This window comes from Gekko japonicus, unplaced genomic scaffold (assembly GCF_001447785.1).
Source record: "Gekko japonicus isolate JY-2015 unplaced genomic scaffold, Gekko_japonicus_V1.1 scaffold397, whole genome shotgun sequence".
NCBI lineage: Eukaryota > Metazoa > Chordata > Lepidosauria > Squamata > Gekkonidae > Gekko > Gekko japonicus.
Window position 1 is genome coordinate 68,160 of NW_015170286.1, and position 13,039 is coordinate 81,198.

The window sequence follows — 13,039 nt, forward strand, 5'->3', positions numbered from 1 at the left end:
ATCTGGGCCCTGTGGGACCATGTGCAGTTCTGCAGGGCCTGCAAGACGGAGGTCTTCCACCAGGCTTTTGAGTAGGAGCCACCGCCACCACTATTCCATCATTGCTACCCCCCATTATCGCACCTCAACCACCATCTTTTATTTCTTGTATCGTAATTTCCTCTCGTAATTTGCTTTGCTCCTCCTCCTTCAGTGTTGTTTTAACCTCTTCGATATAGACTGCAGTATCTCTTTTCGTATATACATTTTTATAGTAAGACTCAGGGGTCATTTCGTAGAAAAAGAGCTAGGGGAACTCATTAGCATAGCTCATTAGCATATGCCACACCCCCTGACATCAGGGGCCCGGCGGTGGACCTGCAAGGCTGGCGGGAGTGCGAGGAAGCCCCACCAAGGCCCTCCCTGGCCCCAGGCAGGCAGGGGTGGGGAGAGGAGAGGCAGGGAGGAAGCAACTTACCCTCCCTCTTCTCCTGCCTCCTCCTGGCTGAATGAGGGCCGGAAGCAGGGGGCGGGGCTTCGTGGGGCTTCATCATGTGCCCCGCCCCCCTGCACCTCATCCGGGGGGAACTGCGTTCCCCCGCGTTCCCCCCCGAAATGACCTCTGGTAAGACTCGAGCACCTCGATCACCAATTGTGTGGATATTAAATGGGGTGCGAGATGTCCCTGGATGAAGATGGGATGGTTGTGCTGCTAGAAGGTACGTTGTTGGCCTGGAATTAATAACTTTTACCAGACCCCCATCTTGCAACTACTGATTCTGTGACATCTAGAGCATCGACACTTTAGTGTTTTGTATTGTATTGTTTTATTCTGTTTTTATCTGTTTTAACTTTGACACTTGTGCCTCTTTGTTAGCCGCCCTGAGCCTTCGGGGAGGGTGGGATATAAATCCAATAAATAAATAAATAAATCCAGACATGGTGTAGGTGATGCTGGTGGGGGAGGCGGTCTTGGCCTCTTCTTGTCGGGGTAAGACGTTTTCTAACTGACCATGTGAAGAGTCTGAATGTACTACTGGACCCAGCTTTGCTGACAAATAATCAGTGCTGCTTCCACATGGATTATTTGCTTTGTCCTGCATCCTCAACAGAAGCAGATTTTCTGTGGGCTTTCACAGGACATCCTCATGCACGTGGCTTCCTTCCAGGTTTTCTTATGACTTGCTGCTCCCCCCAACCTGTTTTGGTATGATCTTTCCTGAAAGATTGTACCCAATCTTTCACCATATGGTTGGGGAAGTGTGGATTTTCAGATCTCCATGCTCACATAGCACCATTTTCTAGATTTTGCTTTATATTTATGACTGATGAAGGACTTTTTTGCCTTGTTTTACTGGTGTGAGTCAGGTGGGGGCCTGCCTGGCCCAGCCTCCCCTTTCTCTTTGTGTGGACTCTGCCCAACTCCCAATGTCTTGGGGAGCGAAAGGAGAAAATCTGTGGCATCGCAGCAGATCGGAGCTTGGCAGATGTGTGGATAGAGAAGAATAAGAGAAGAGCCAGGTTTTATACCCTGCCCTTCATTACCCAAAGGAGTCTTGGAGTGGCTTACAATCACCTTCCCTTCCTGTCCCCACAACATACACCCTGTGAGGTAAGTGGGGCTGAGAGAGTTCTGAGAGAACTGTGACTGACCCAAGGTCACCCAGCAGGCTTCAGGTGGAGGAGTGGGGAATCAATTCCAGTACTCCAGATTAGAGTCTGCTGCTCTACCACTACACCAAATAAGGCAGTTGCAAAGGTAAGTGGCACCCTCTAAACGAAAAAGTGATTGATACCATTTCTTTTTTAAAGACAAAAAGTCCTCCATTGGTTTGGGGGGAGATGACAACCAGGCACAGGGATTACCTTGAAAAAACATGAAGCTACATTTGCAGCAACAGGTTGTATTCCACAGAATCATTTCCATGTGAAAGCAGTCCAGATTGACGTAGTGACTAAAAGCATTTTTTCCCAATTGTAGTCATGCAGTCTGCACCATTCCCCTTATAACTCTGCAATGAAAATGACTAGAGATGTGTTCTTTTAAATTAAAGCTGGGCACTGGTACCTTGTTCAAACAGATAGTTATAATGTTATAATGCAATATATCAATTCCTTATCTTTTCAAAAAAGCTCTTGGGGGGAGTGGTCACAGGGGCGGAGGCAAGGACAGCCCCTGCAAGACCTTGTGGGTTCTCTGCTTGTGTGTTCCTTATTTTTGCAGTGCGGGTTACTCTGCCTGGGAGAGTAAAAGGGGAAGGTCATATTTTTCTGTGATGGTTTCCCTTGATATGCGGAAACCTCCCTTTCTCTTTTGCCTGGCCCTGTTCTGCTGCTTTGGACTGAATCCTACCAGCTTTGTGCTGGTGGAATTGGACCACACCCTACATCTTGCCATTTCCCCTGCAGTTCCTTTGACCTAGGGCTGCCAAGTCCCCCAGGGGGGCGGGGATTCCCCCGCTCTAAGGGCCCCCAATCCGCTGGTCCGGATCTAGCCGGCAGGGGGAACCCCACCCCCGAAATGGCCAGAACGGGCTGATGTGCCCAGCGTAAAGACGTAGCCCGGAAGTGAGGCCATCACGCTGGGCTCATCACCAGGCGACGCTCTGGCAATCGGCCTGAAAACTCTGTGGTACTGGCCAGGGACACAAACTCCCCCGCTAAACAAAGGTAAGCACTTGGCAACCCTATTTTGACCAGAATTACCAGCCTTCAGGTGGTAGCTGGAGTTCTCCCAGAATTAGAACTGATCTCCATACTATAGAGACCACTTTTCCTGGAAGAAATGGTAAATTCAGAAGGCAGATTTTATGGTACAGAAAAAACAGAACTCCTTGAATGACAACACATTCTCACTGAGCTCCCTTCCATCTGCAAACTCTGCCCTCTCTAAGGCCTGCTCAAATCTCTAGGAATTTACCAAGCCAGAGTTGGCAATCCTACTTTTGACCCTCCCCTCCACAAAAGTTATGCAGATCAGGGAATCAATTAAAAAAGAAAGCTACATGGGACGGGGGCTTGCGGCGAAATTGGTTGAGATCACCACTCCACCCTCTTGTGCCTGCAGAAAATGGGTTGAATCCTACCATTATCTGCACAGGAGTCAGGCATTTTTATGTACTTCTTTCCTTTCCTTTCTTTCCTTTTACTACCTCTATAGTGCATTGCACAAGCAAAACATTCTAGTTAGAATAAACTAGAGCACGGATGTCAAACGTGTGGCTTGCAAGCCGCATCCGACCCACACAGGGCTCAAAAACGGCCCCCAAGCAACTTCCTTCTGTTTCCTTTCCCAGAGGTGCTCCTGTAGCCGCACCCTAGTCTGCTTTTTTTCTCAACTCTCTCAGTGGCTCTTTGCTTCCTGCCTCTTGCCTCTCTCTCTCTCTCACACACACACACACAGACACAGAGACACACACACACACAGACACAGAGACACACACACACACAGACACAGAGACACACACACACACAGACACAGAGACACACACACACACAGACACAGAGACACACACACACACACAAACACAAAGAGTTAGAGAGAGCTTTGTGGCTGCTTCATGCCAGAGATATACAAAGACAAGCCTGCCTGCCTGCCTCTCCTTCTCTTTCTTCCTCCCTCCCTGCAATGCGTCAAGAACCCAGTACTTAACCGTCTAACAATAACATATTAATGATGATATTAATATTGGGGCCAGGCCTCAATTTATTGGGGCTGCACCCTAGTCAAAGGCCTAGTGGAAGAGCTCTGTCTTGCAGGCCCTGTGGAACTGAAAAGGTCTTGCAGGACCCTGGTCTCTTCTGGGAGCTCATTCCACCAGTGTGGAGCCACCACTGAAAAGGTCCTGGCCCTTGTTATAGCCAACCTTGCTTCTCTAGGGCCTGGGAGGGCCAGACGGTTTTGGGACCCCGATCATAGTGCTCTCCGGGAGCATGTGGGGAAAGGTGGTCCCTTAGGTATGTAGGCCCCTGACCAAGTCTAAGCCAACCAGCCACAGCTTTCAACGTCAGGTCCAGATCTTCCGGACTAGAGTCAGACTGGCTGTCCAACAACAGATAGAGCTGGGTGTCATCCACGTATTGGTGACTTCTCCTCTGCATATCACACCTGCTATTGCCATTTGGCATCTGAAATAATCTTTATAAAGTTTATATTTCTGGTACCTCATGTTACATTTTATACCCTAAAAGACAACTGACAAATGACCATCTGACGATACGCCTTAAAGAAGATCTCTTTAGCTCCTTCGGGAAATTGTGCCGTGAAGAACAGCAGTCAGTTATTGACAAACTAGAGTTCATGAGGAACAAATTGGAAGGACTTAAAGCCCTAGAACAACAGCCTTCTGATGTTATCGTAACTCACAAAAACTTGCCCGTGCCAGCAGATTCCTCGGATCCAAGTTCTCTTGCAGTCATTGATCAACACTGTCAAATAAATTTTTTTGTGATTCAGCCCACCGGTGTCCTGTTCAAGTTCATAATCCCAAAACGTTTTCATTGGATAAACCCTTAGTTGACTCCTTCACTACTGGACTACCTGCTCAATCTTTGCATTAGAAACAACAACAACAAGGACTTTTGGTCCCTGGTTTCAGGCTTAAATCGCCTCTATGGCACTTCCAATACTTGCCTGATCCTCCCTCAGAAATGGATTTCCGACTACACTTGTTTATTCAATAACCCCTCTATAACTGTTTCCACTAATGATTCATTAACACTTATAGATGCTCCTGAATGGCCGCCTGTTACACAAGAAGAAGTATTTTAATTAATCTCTTCTCTCAAATCTCATAAAGCCCCAGGCCCTGATGGCATATCAGCTGAACTTCTTAAAAGTAACACCGAGTGGTGGTCCTACTCACTGGCACCTTCGTTCACTTTGATCGACAAATTTGGCTCATGGTTAAACTCCATAATAACACCAATTTTTTAAAAAGGCGATCCTAACAATATCGAGAACTACAGACCGATCAGTCTCCTATCTATTATAGGGAAACTTTATGCCAAGCACCTGCTAAGGAAACTATCTGCATGGATGGTGGACCATAATTTCCCAGGGAAGGAACAAGTAGGCTTTATAGCTAACCACTCCACCCTTGATCACTGCATTACACTATCCTTTTTAGTAGAAAAATACTTCCAATTCCATAGAGGTAAGCTATATGTGGCATTTATCGACCTTCACAAAGCCTTCGATTCGATCAATAGAAAGCTTTTGTGGGTCGAATTACATAAATTAGGCCTTGATTAACATCTACTGTCTCTGATATGCAGACTTCATCTTTTTAACTCTTGTCAGATTAAATTTACCAACAAGGGCGCATTGACACCAAAAATCCCTGTCACCAAGGGGGTAAAACAAGGCTGCATCTTGGCCCCCACACTGTTCAGCTTGTTTCTTTCTGACCTTCCCTCCAATTTATCTAAAACTGAGGGTCATGCCCCCAAACTACACTCAAAATCAGTACCTGTTCTCTTATATGCTGATGATGCCGCTGTCTTATCCCTTACTAAAGTGGGATTAATGCGCTCACTATCAGCTTTTATCTCATATTGCGCCCAGAATTCTCTATTCATCAATTATGACAAGACTAAAAGTTTACTGTTCTCCAAATCATGGAAGCAGCATACTTGGAAAATCAATGGCAGAACCATCACCCAAGTTAAATCCTTTAGGTATCTGGGTGTTCTTTTTCACTACAACTTAAAATGTGCCATGCATCGTGACCAAGCCCTTCTCTTGGCTAAGAATAAGCAGTTGGCATTAACCTGCTTTCATTACCAAAAGGGTAATCAATTTGTTCCGGCTGCTTTACGGATTTTCCATACCACCATTCTCCCTCAGTTACTTTATGGGATTCCTGTGTGGTTCCCATGCTTCAACCAAAATGTCGAAAAAATCAAAACATCTTTTCTACGTCATATTTTAGGCATCCTCAACTTGGTGCGCTATTTCATCCTGTATGCTGAATTGGGCCTTCACACAGTAGAATCTAGAGTTTGAACCACCACAATCAAATACTGGCTTCATCTCTATTTTCACTCTCGACCCAACAGTCTGATTTCCCTCTTACCTGCAGATCTTTTCATGCCCAAATGGTTTAGGTTAGTACTTGGCAAAATCAAGTCACTCAGTATTGACTTAGATTAACTGACAAACTCCAACGAATCATACATATTTCAAATGATTAAAAGGAGAATATTAGATATTGATTCTCAATTAATAATCGCTGGAGCAAAGGGCATCTGTTCACCTCGATTTCTGGGCCTTACCCTTCCCCAAAACTGTATGCTTCAGTATTTTTCAAATGTAATAAATCTTTGCCAACATCAAGCCTTTATGTTGGCCAGGTTTCTGGCAGGTACAAGAGTATCCCTTACGAACAGAGATTGTGCAGGTGCGGCAAAGAACCTGATTCTATACAACATATTCTATTAGATTGCCCATTGCTCACTCCCCACCGATGCCGCCTGATTAAACCACTTCTCCCAGCCCCCTATCCTATGTTAAATAAATGGATAGAACCTTTGTTAGCCGACAAATGCTCCTCAGTCACCGAACGGGTGGCGGAGTTCCTGGCCCTAGCAGCAAAAGAGATAGAAACCAAAAGTGGTAAAAGTGCTAGATAGGGGAAGATTACGTGCCTACTCTTCTTAGTTAAGATCCAACTGTACTTAGTTTCTGCTACACTGCTTGTTTTGGAGAATTTCTGTAGACTGTTTTTTATTTCCCCCTCAAATCTCGCTCAGGTGTTTTGTTGTATCCTACCTTGTTATGCCAATAAAGGTTGTTTGTGTGTGACATTTTGTACCACGCATTGTCCGGCCCGACAAAGTGACATTTATGTCAGATCCAGCCCTCATGACAAATGAGTTCGACACCCCTGAACTAGAGTATATGATAAGCACAAAAGTAATGTATACAGTGATTTTTAAAAATGTTAACTAACCAGCAAGAATTTTAAATGCTTATTTTACATTGCAGTCCAGAGTTACAGCCTTTAAGGTTCATTGAAATCAATGGGCTTAGAAGGGCAGAACTTGGTTTAGGACTACACTTTTAGTCTGGTCTCAAAATCTAGAGGGAAAAGCTGAACTGTTGAGTTCAAACATCACAAAAGAAGAGCATTGTAAGAAAAAGCAGGCTATGAGATTTCCTTGACCAGATTCATTCTGAAATATTTAGGTGTCTCCTTTTCTAAGAATATTAAGTACTTAGTATTGTCACTGCTCTCTGCTGTGGAGATTACAAAGGAAAATCTAACAGTATCTGCTTCCTCACAGGGACACATTGCTGTCATTGCTACTGTGAATGTGGAAGGTCCAGGGGCTTGTGGTGTCCTCTCTTTAGGAAGGACTGGGTTTCTCTTTACATTTATACTTTGTGTTTTATACGGGGTAGTTTCTCCTGCCACCAGGAATTTTAGGAATTCCAAACCTTCTCTCCCTTGCTGCTGGTAATGTGACCCAGAGTCTGGGCTTTTCAGGGATCTATGTGGTCCTGAGGAAAGATAGAGCTGAATTCTGGGACAAACTTGAACAAAAGATGATTTATTGAAATAAGAACAAAATAAGAGGCTGGTTATCTGTAACTGTTTGGGAATAAGGAAATGATGAATAAACTGGTGAGGTATCACACACAATCTTCTTAACATTAAGATCCCACTCTGACAGGAATCTCTTTATTTAATAGGCAGTCATACTGGCTTAGCTCTTTGCACTATAGCTTCTCTTTCACAGACCCTTCTCATATCTCCTTCACAACTTTAGCTTTTACAGACTTGTATTCTTTACTCTTTAAGTTTTCACACAGAAGAATAATAACCCTCACTGACTGAATACATTAACTGAGTGAATATCTCCAACTGCTTTTTCTAACTGACTTTCATAAATAACTGACACACCCACACTCTCTCAACCTCCAATCACAGTACACTTCTCTCTCTCAGTCACTCTACTCTGCTATCACTGCACTCCAACCAAACATTTAAAGAAACACACTACACAGTAAAACAAGGAATCATTACAGGGCCATTCGCCATGGAGTCCCTTTGTACCCAGCCACCCTCCTTTTCCACTGAAATGTTGTTTGCCAGCATTTTTTTTAAAAACAGTTTTAGATATATAACTGATTTTAAAAATGGGCAAAAGACTGCCAGTGGCAGGGGAGGGGGTATGGTGGGCACAAGGGGATATGGAGAGAAAACAGAGCTGGTTGTGGATGAGGAGGTCCAAAACGCTGCACCTTCCCATCTGCATTGACGTCTACAGTGATTGTACAGTTTGATCTGATCTTTCTGAAAAGATTGCACCAGCATAGTTTGGGGGGGGGGGGAATGCTGGGAGTTGGAAAATCCAGAAGGTCAATAATTGCTTGACAATATTGTGTGGAAGCTAAAAAAAAAAAAATCCACTGCAGTTGCAGGGGGATTGCAGAGCTAAAGGTCCTTGTGTGAGAACCAAAGAAGCCAGGCGAACATTGCTAGGTAGAGTTCTGCTGTGACCTGGATGGCACAGGCTAACCTGACCTCCTCAGATCTGAGATGCTGAATAGGGTTGGCCCTGGTTAATACTTGGATGGGAAACCACCAAGGACGCCCAGGGTTGCTAAACTGAGGCCCCGTTCATACGAGCCCATTTGGGCCGGGAGTGGGACGGAACGGGGGCGGAGCAAACGGCCGCGATCTCACCTCAACATCTGGGGAGCGTGCCGTCTTCGTCCCTGATCCGGCCCAAATGGCGATACCCCGCTGCAACGATGAACCACCTATCTAGGTGGTTGCAATCGTCTGGGGCGCCCCAAGCCGGCTGTGGGATCGGCGGCGCGTCCTTGCGCCGCAGCATCCCGGCCCCCGGCCGTACTGCGCATGCTCGGGCATGCACAGTTCGGCAGCCTCCCCCTCCCATCTGGCTCGTCCTCCCCGGCGTCTGCTCTTGCCGGGGAGGAGAGGTGCTGCGGCCAGGGGATCCGTGGGATCCCGCCGCAGCGTCTCAACGTTGGAGCGGCTCTATTTAGCCGCGCTTTACCTCGTGGATTCCCTGCCGTGTGGCAGGGGCCAGAGGCAGGCAACAGCAAACCACCTCTCTTTGTCTCTTGTCTTGAAAACCCTGCAGGGTCTCCATAATCTGGCTGCAACTTAACAGCAAGTAGAATTAGTACAACTAAAATGGGGGGAAAGGACTGAAATTACTTTTAACATTTTTTGGACCCCTCTAATAATATTAGACCAAATAGTACCGAAATGGCATAAAATAATTTTGAGACTTATCTGGAATGGCAAAAAAACAACAGTGAGGTTGAAAACAGCCCAGGATGCATGGCAGCATATAAGAGATTAAGAACATGTTGGTTAACTGCATTAAGAAAACTGCAGAGGAAAAAGAACTGAATTTTGTCCCAGTTCTCTCCTTTAGATTGCTACCTAATGCCTCTGAGAAATTGGGGCTTACTTTCTAAAATGAAAGATGCCGGGTCTTCACGTTGCCTGGAAGTGTATTGTGGAATTCCTTCCTCTAATTCCCAGTGTGCTACAGAATTGGTTATAATTAGTCAAAGACAGCCTGCACATGCTCAAAGCACATTGGCTCCTTCTTTCTGTTCAGCAGTGAGCCCTGCCTCAGATTAAACTCTAGTCCAACTACACTCTTCTCCATAAAATATATGAACCATTCTGCTGATGATCAAGACCAACTCCTGCAAGGTATGGGTGCCATGAACTGAACAGCAATTTCAGCAGCAAGGCATGGCTCAGTCTCTGAGGACATTGTGTAGCTGATCGGTTTCCAAAACCCAGTTTACCCACTGTCTTAATACATTCTCTGATTAATGACATAAATCTGAGTGGTTGACATTCTAAGTCTAGAATAAAACTGCTCCATTTGATGAGATATAGTACAATTCTAGGGCTGTGAGAAAAGCATGGTCCATTAGTGTTGGTATATCAACTTAATGGGCATATAGAGTCATAAAATGAATCAAACAAACAAGTGAGGGCATTAAGATGTGTTATGGAATCTGCTGCACTTGCAGCCATAACATGATTCATTAAGTAGATTTTTATGGTTTATTAATGTCTCAGTAGGCCTAGGATTTAATATAAGTATTTATTTAACTACTGTGAGGATAAGAAGCAACCTAGTGAGGTATAGTCATGATTATAACTATACTGATATTGCAAAGCAAGCAAACCGGTGAAGTGATGCTGCAAACCACACCATCTAATCTCACACTGGGGATTCTTTGGTCCTTGTGAGAAGAGTTGTGGTGTGGATGTTATGAAGAAATCAGTCAGCGGCAAGCCTGGAATCTGCTGCACTACGACACAATTGTCAACACTGCCGCTTGATTTCTGAAACAGCACGATTTACCCACCCACCCGGCCTCTGGTAGCTGTGCACCTCCTGCCCTCTCCTGCACAAAATCAGGTACATTCTTCCTAGCCAATCAAATTAAGGCTAATAAGGAGAAAGCCCTCCCTTTCCCAACCTATAGCCTTATTCCATAAGGTATATTTTCTTGCTTTGGACCAGTGCTGCTCAGAGCTGACACCACAGTGAAATGTATCCAAGAACTAATGTGAGTGTTTAGTTAAGGCTCACATGATGATTCCTCCAATTCCTGCAGTGACACGGAAGATGTATTAATCCCCTGCTACCTGACAGAAAAATCACAAGGAAGGTCCATGTGGGTGCTATAATCTACACTAGGAAACACTGTGTGCCACGCATTCCCTTACAACATAAGCATTCTTTTTTGAGGTTACTGCCTCTCCTGCTTCTGGCTCAGTAAAACTCAAGGCAACTCCAGTGCAGTAATTTTATTTAACAATGTATTTTATTTATTTATTTATTTACTTCATTTATTCCCTGCCTTTTCCCCCATCGTGGCCCCAACACAGTTTGCAGTGCTCCCCTCTCCTCTTTTTTATCCTCACAACAACCCTGTGAGGTACGTTAGGGTGTGACTTGGTCCAAAGTCACGTAGTGAGAATCCATGGCAATGGGAATTTGTACCCAAGTCTCCCAGGTCCTAGTCCAACACTCTTCTAACCACTGTACCACGCATACCTGTAGATACCAAGACACTGTACAACACATACCCACGGAAAGCTGGAGGACTTACTTCTTATTCTTTCTGCATGAAAATGTTGTCATGCAAAGCTGCTAGAGATAGCTTTCTCCTCTAGCTGCTTTTGTGTAACAACTTACCATCCAGTTCAGATGATTTCCTCTATGCCCCAGCAGATCTTCCACTGGAGACTTCCAATGGAGTTTCCATCTGCTGGAGACCTCCTAATCAATGTGATAAGCTACAGCACAAGAATGTGTCACTGTAAGGAGGCAACTTCAACTATTGAAAGTGACTGCTGTTTCATTTGCCCTGATCCTTCGTTCTACTAAAATCTAAGTGGCATATCTGCAAGCAAACACATTCAGAATTTAGGTATGAACAAAAGCTGCTTATTTCACTTTTAAGGGTACTATGGTCAGAAACAAAGCCTTTCAAATGTAGAGGATTAAAAAAACCCAAAATAATTAGACATAAGCAGTACAGCAAAGAAAAATAGCCTATTGAGAAATTAGGAGGTACTGGACAATGTTTTCCTGTATCCTTGGTTTCACTTAAATTTCTCTTTAGCTTGAAGAGGTGAATAGTGAGTAGGATGGATCATGTAATTCATTCATGTTAATAGTAATATCTTCATATAGTGGAGACCCCAAAATCAAGTTTATGATGCTAAAAATAAGACTGATCACTCAGGTTTATCACCTAAGGCTGAAATTGTAGGGACATTTGCCTAGAAGTAAGACCATTGAACACACTGAGATTTACTGCTGAGGAAGCAGGCACAGGCTCATGTTGCACACTTGGTACATATGTTCTGTACCTCTTTGCATAAAACATTATAATTCAACTGAAATTATTGTGTACGTAATTGTGTATCTACACCACAGATAGCCAAATCTGACTTCGTGGTTTTCCAAATGAATAGCCAAGGATGTTTGTTGAGCAAAATTACTGGACTTGCATTTTTAGCTGTATGGGAGAGATAATGTTGCAGGGTTTGGGGGTTTTTTTAACATCAAGTCTCACACGACGATTTCTCCAGCTGTCCAAATAGAATAGGGATAGATTTTTCTCTTGGTATTGAAATTATGCATGCCAGCAAATGCTCATAACAATTGCTTCTTAAGTCACTGAAATTTAAAACCACTCAGTTTCCTTGTAAGGAGCTCCCGGCTTCTTTTGATGTGAATGTTGGTTAAGCCTAGATGTGGAGAACTAATAAAATAATAAAAAGACTCCAGAGGTGTTTATAGATTTCAATTATCTCTTGCTTTTCTATCCCAGGACGGGACTAAGTTGGAATGTGTTGCACTCTCAAGTAGTACTTGAGCCGAGGCTGCATTTTATCCTGGCTGGTTTCGCATTCTCCAAGACTTCTTCTTTGTAGCTGAATTGCCTTATCGTGGCTAGTGTACAGAGGTGCTAAGGACTACCCCAGACAAAGCAGGCCTGCCTCACAAAAGCAAAGGACCCAAAAGAAACAAAATTGAATCTCTAGCACCCAGCTCCTGAGCAAACAAGACAAAACTAATGGATCCCCTTTTGCTCCTCCCATCCAATTACTGTGATCCAGTGGAGAGAATATGGCAACATCAGTTCACACAAATTCTAATACTCTTAATCCCTTCCATACATATAAACCTCACATTCACCAACATTACTTCATTACCAAGCCACCCAGGCAGATTGAGTGTTGGAATGGACCCACCAGCTGCATAAACCTGCCTCCTTCAGGTTTTAATCAGCTAATGAGGGATATGCAAATGACAAGCTTATAGGATTATGGCTTGTCTAACAGCAGTCCTCCCCACAGTGATACAGTACTAATACAGGTGTTAGTAAACTGGTTATTCGGCCCCAACTAATTTAGGTCCATTCATGCTGAGATTGTGCTCTCAGCCTCATCATTTGTACCAATGTTTGTGGCCCGGTAGGAGACCTATTAGTGCTGCGGTGGGTCTGACATGAACTCCTGGCTGTCAGATATGA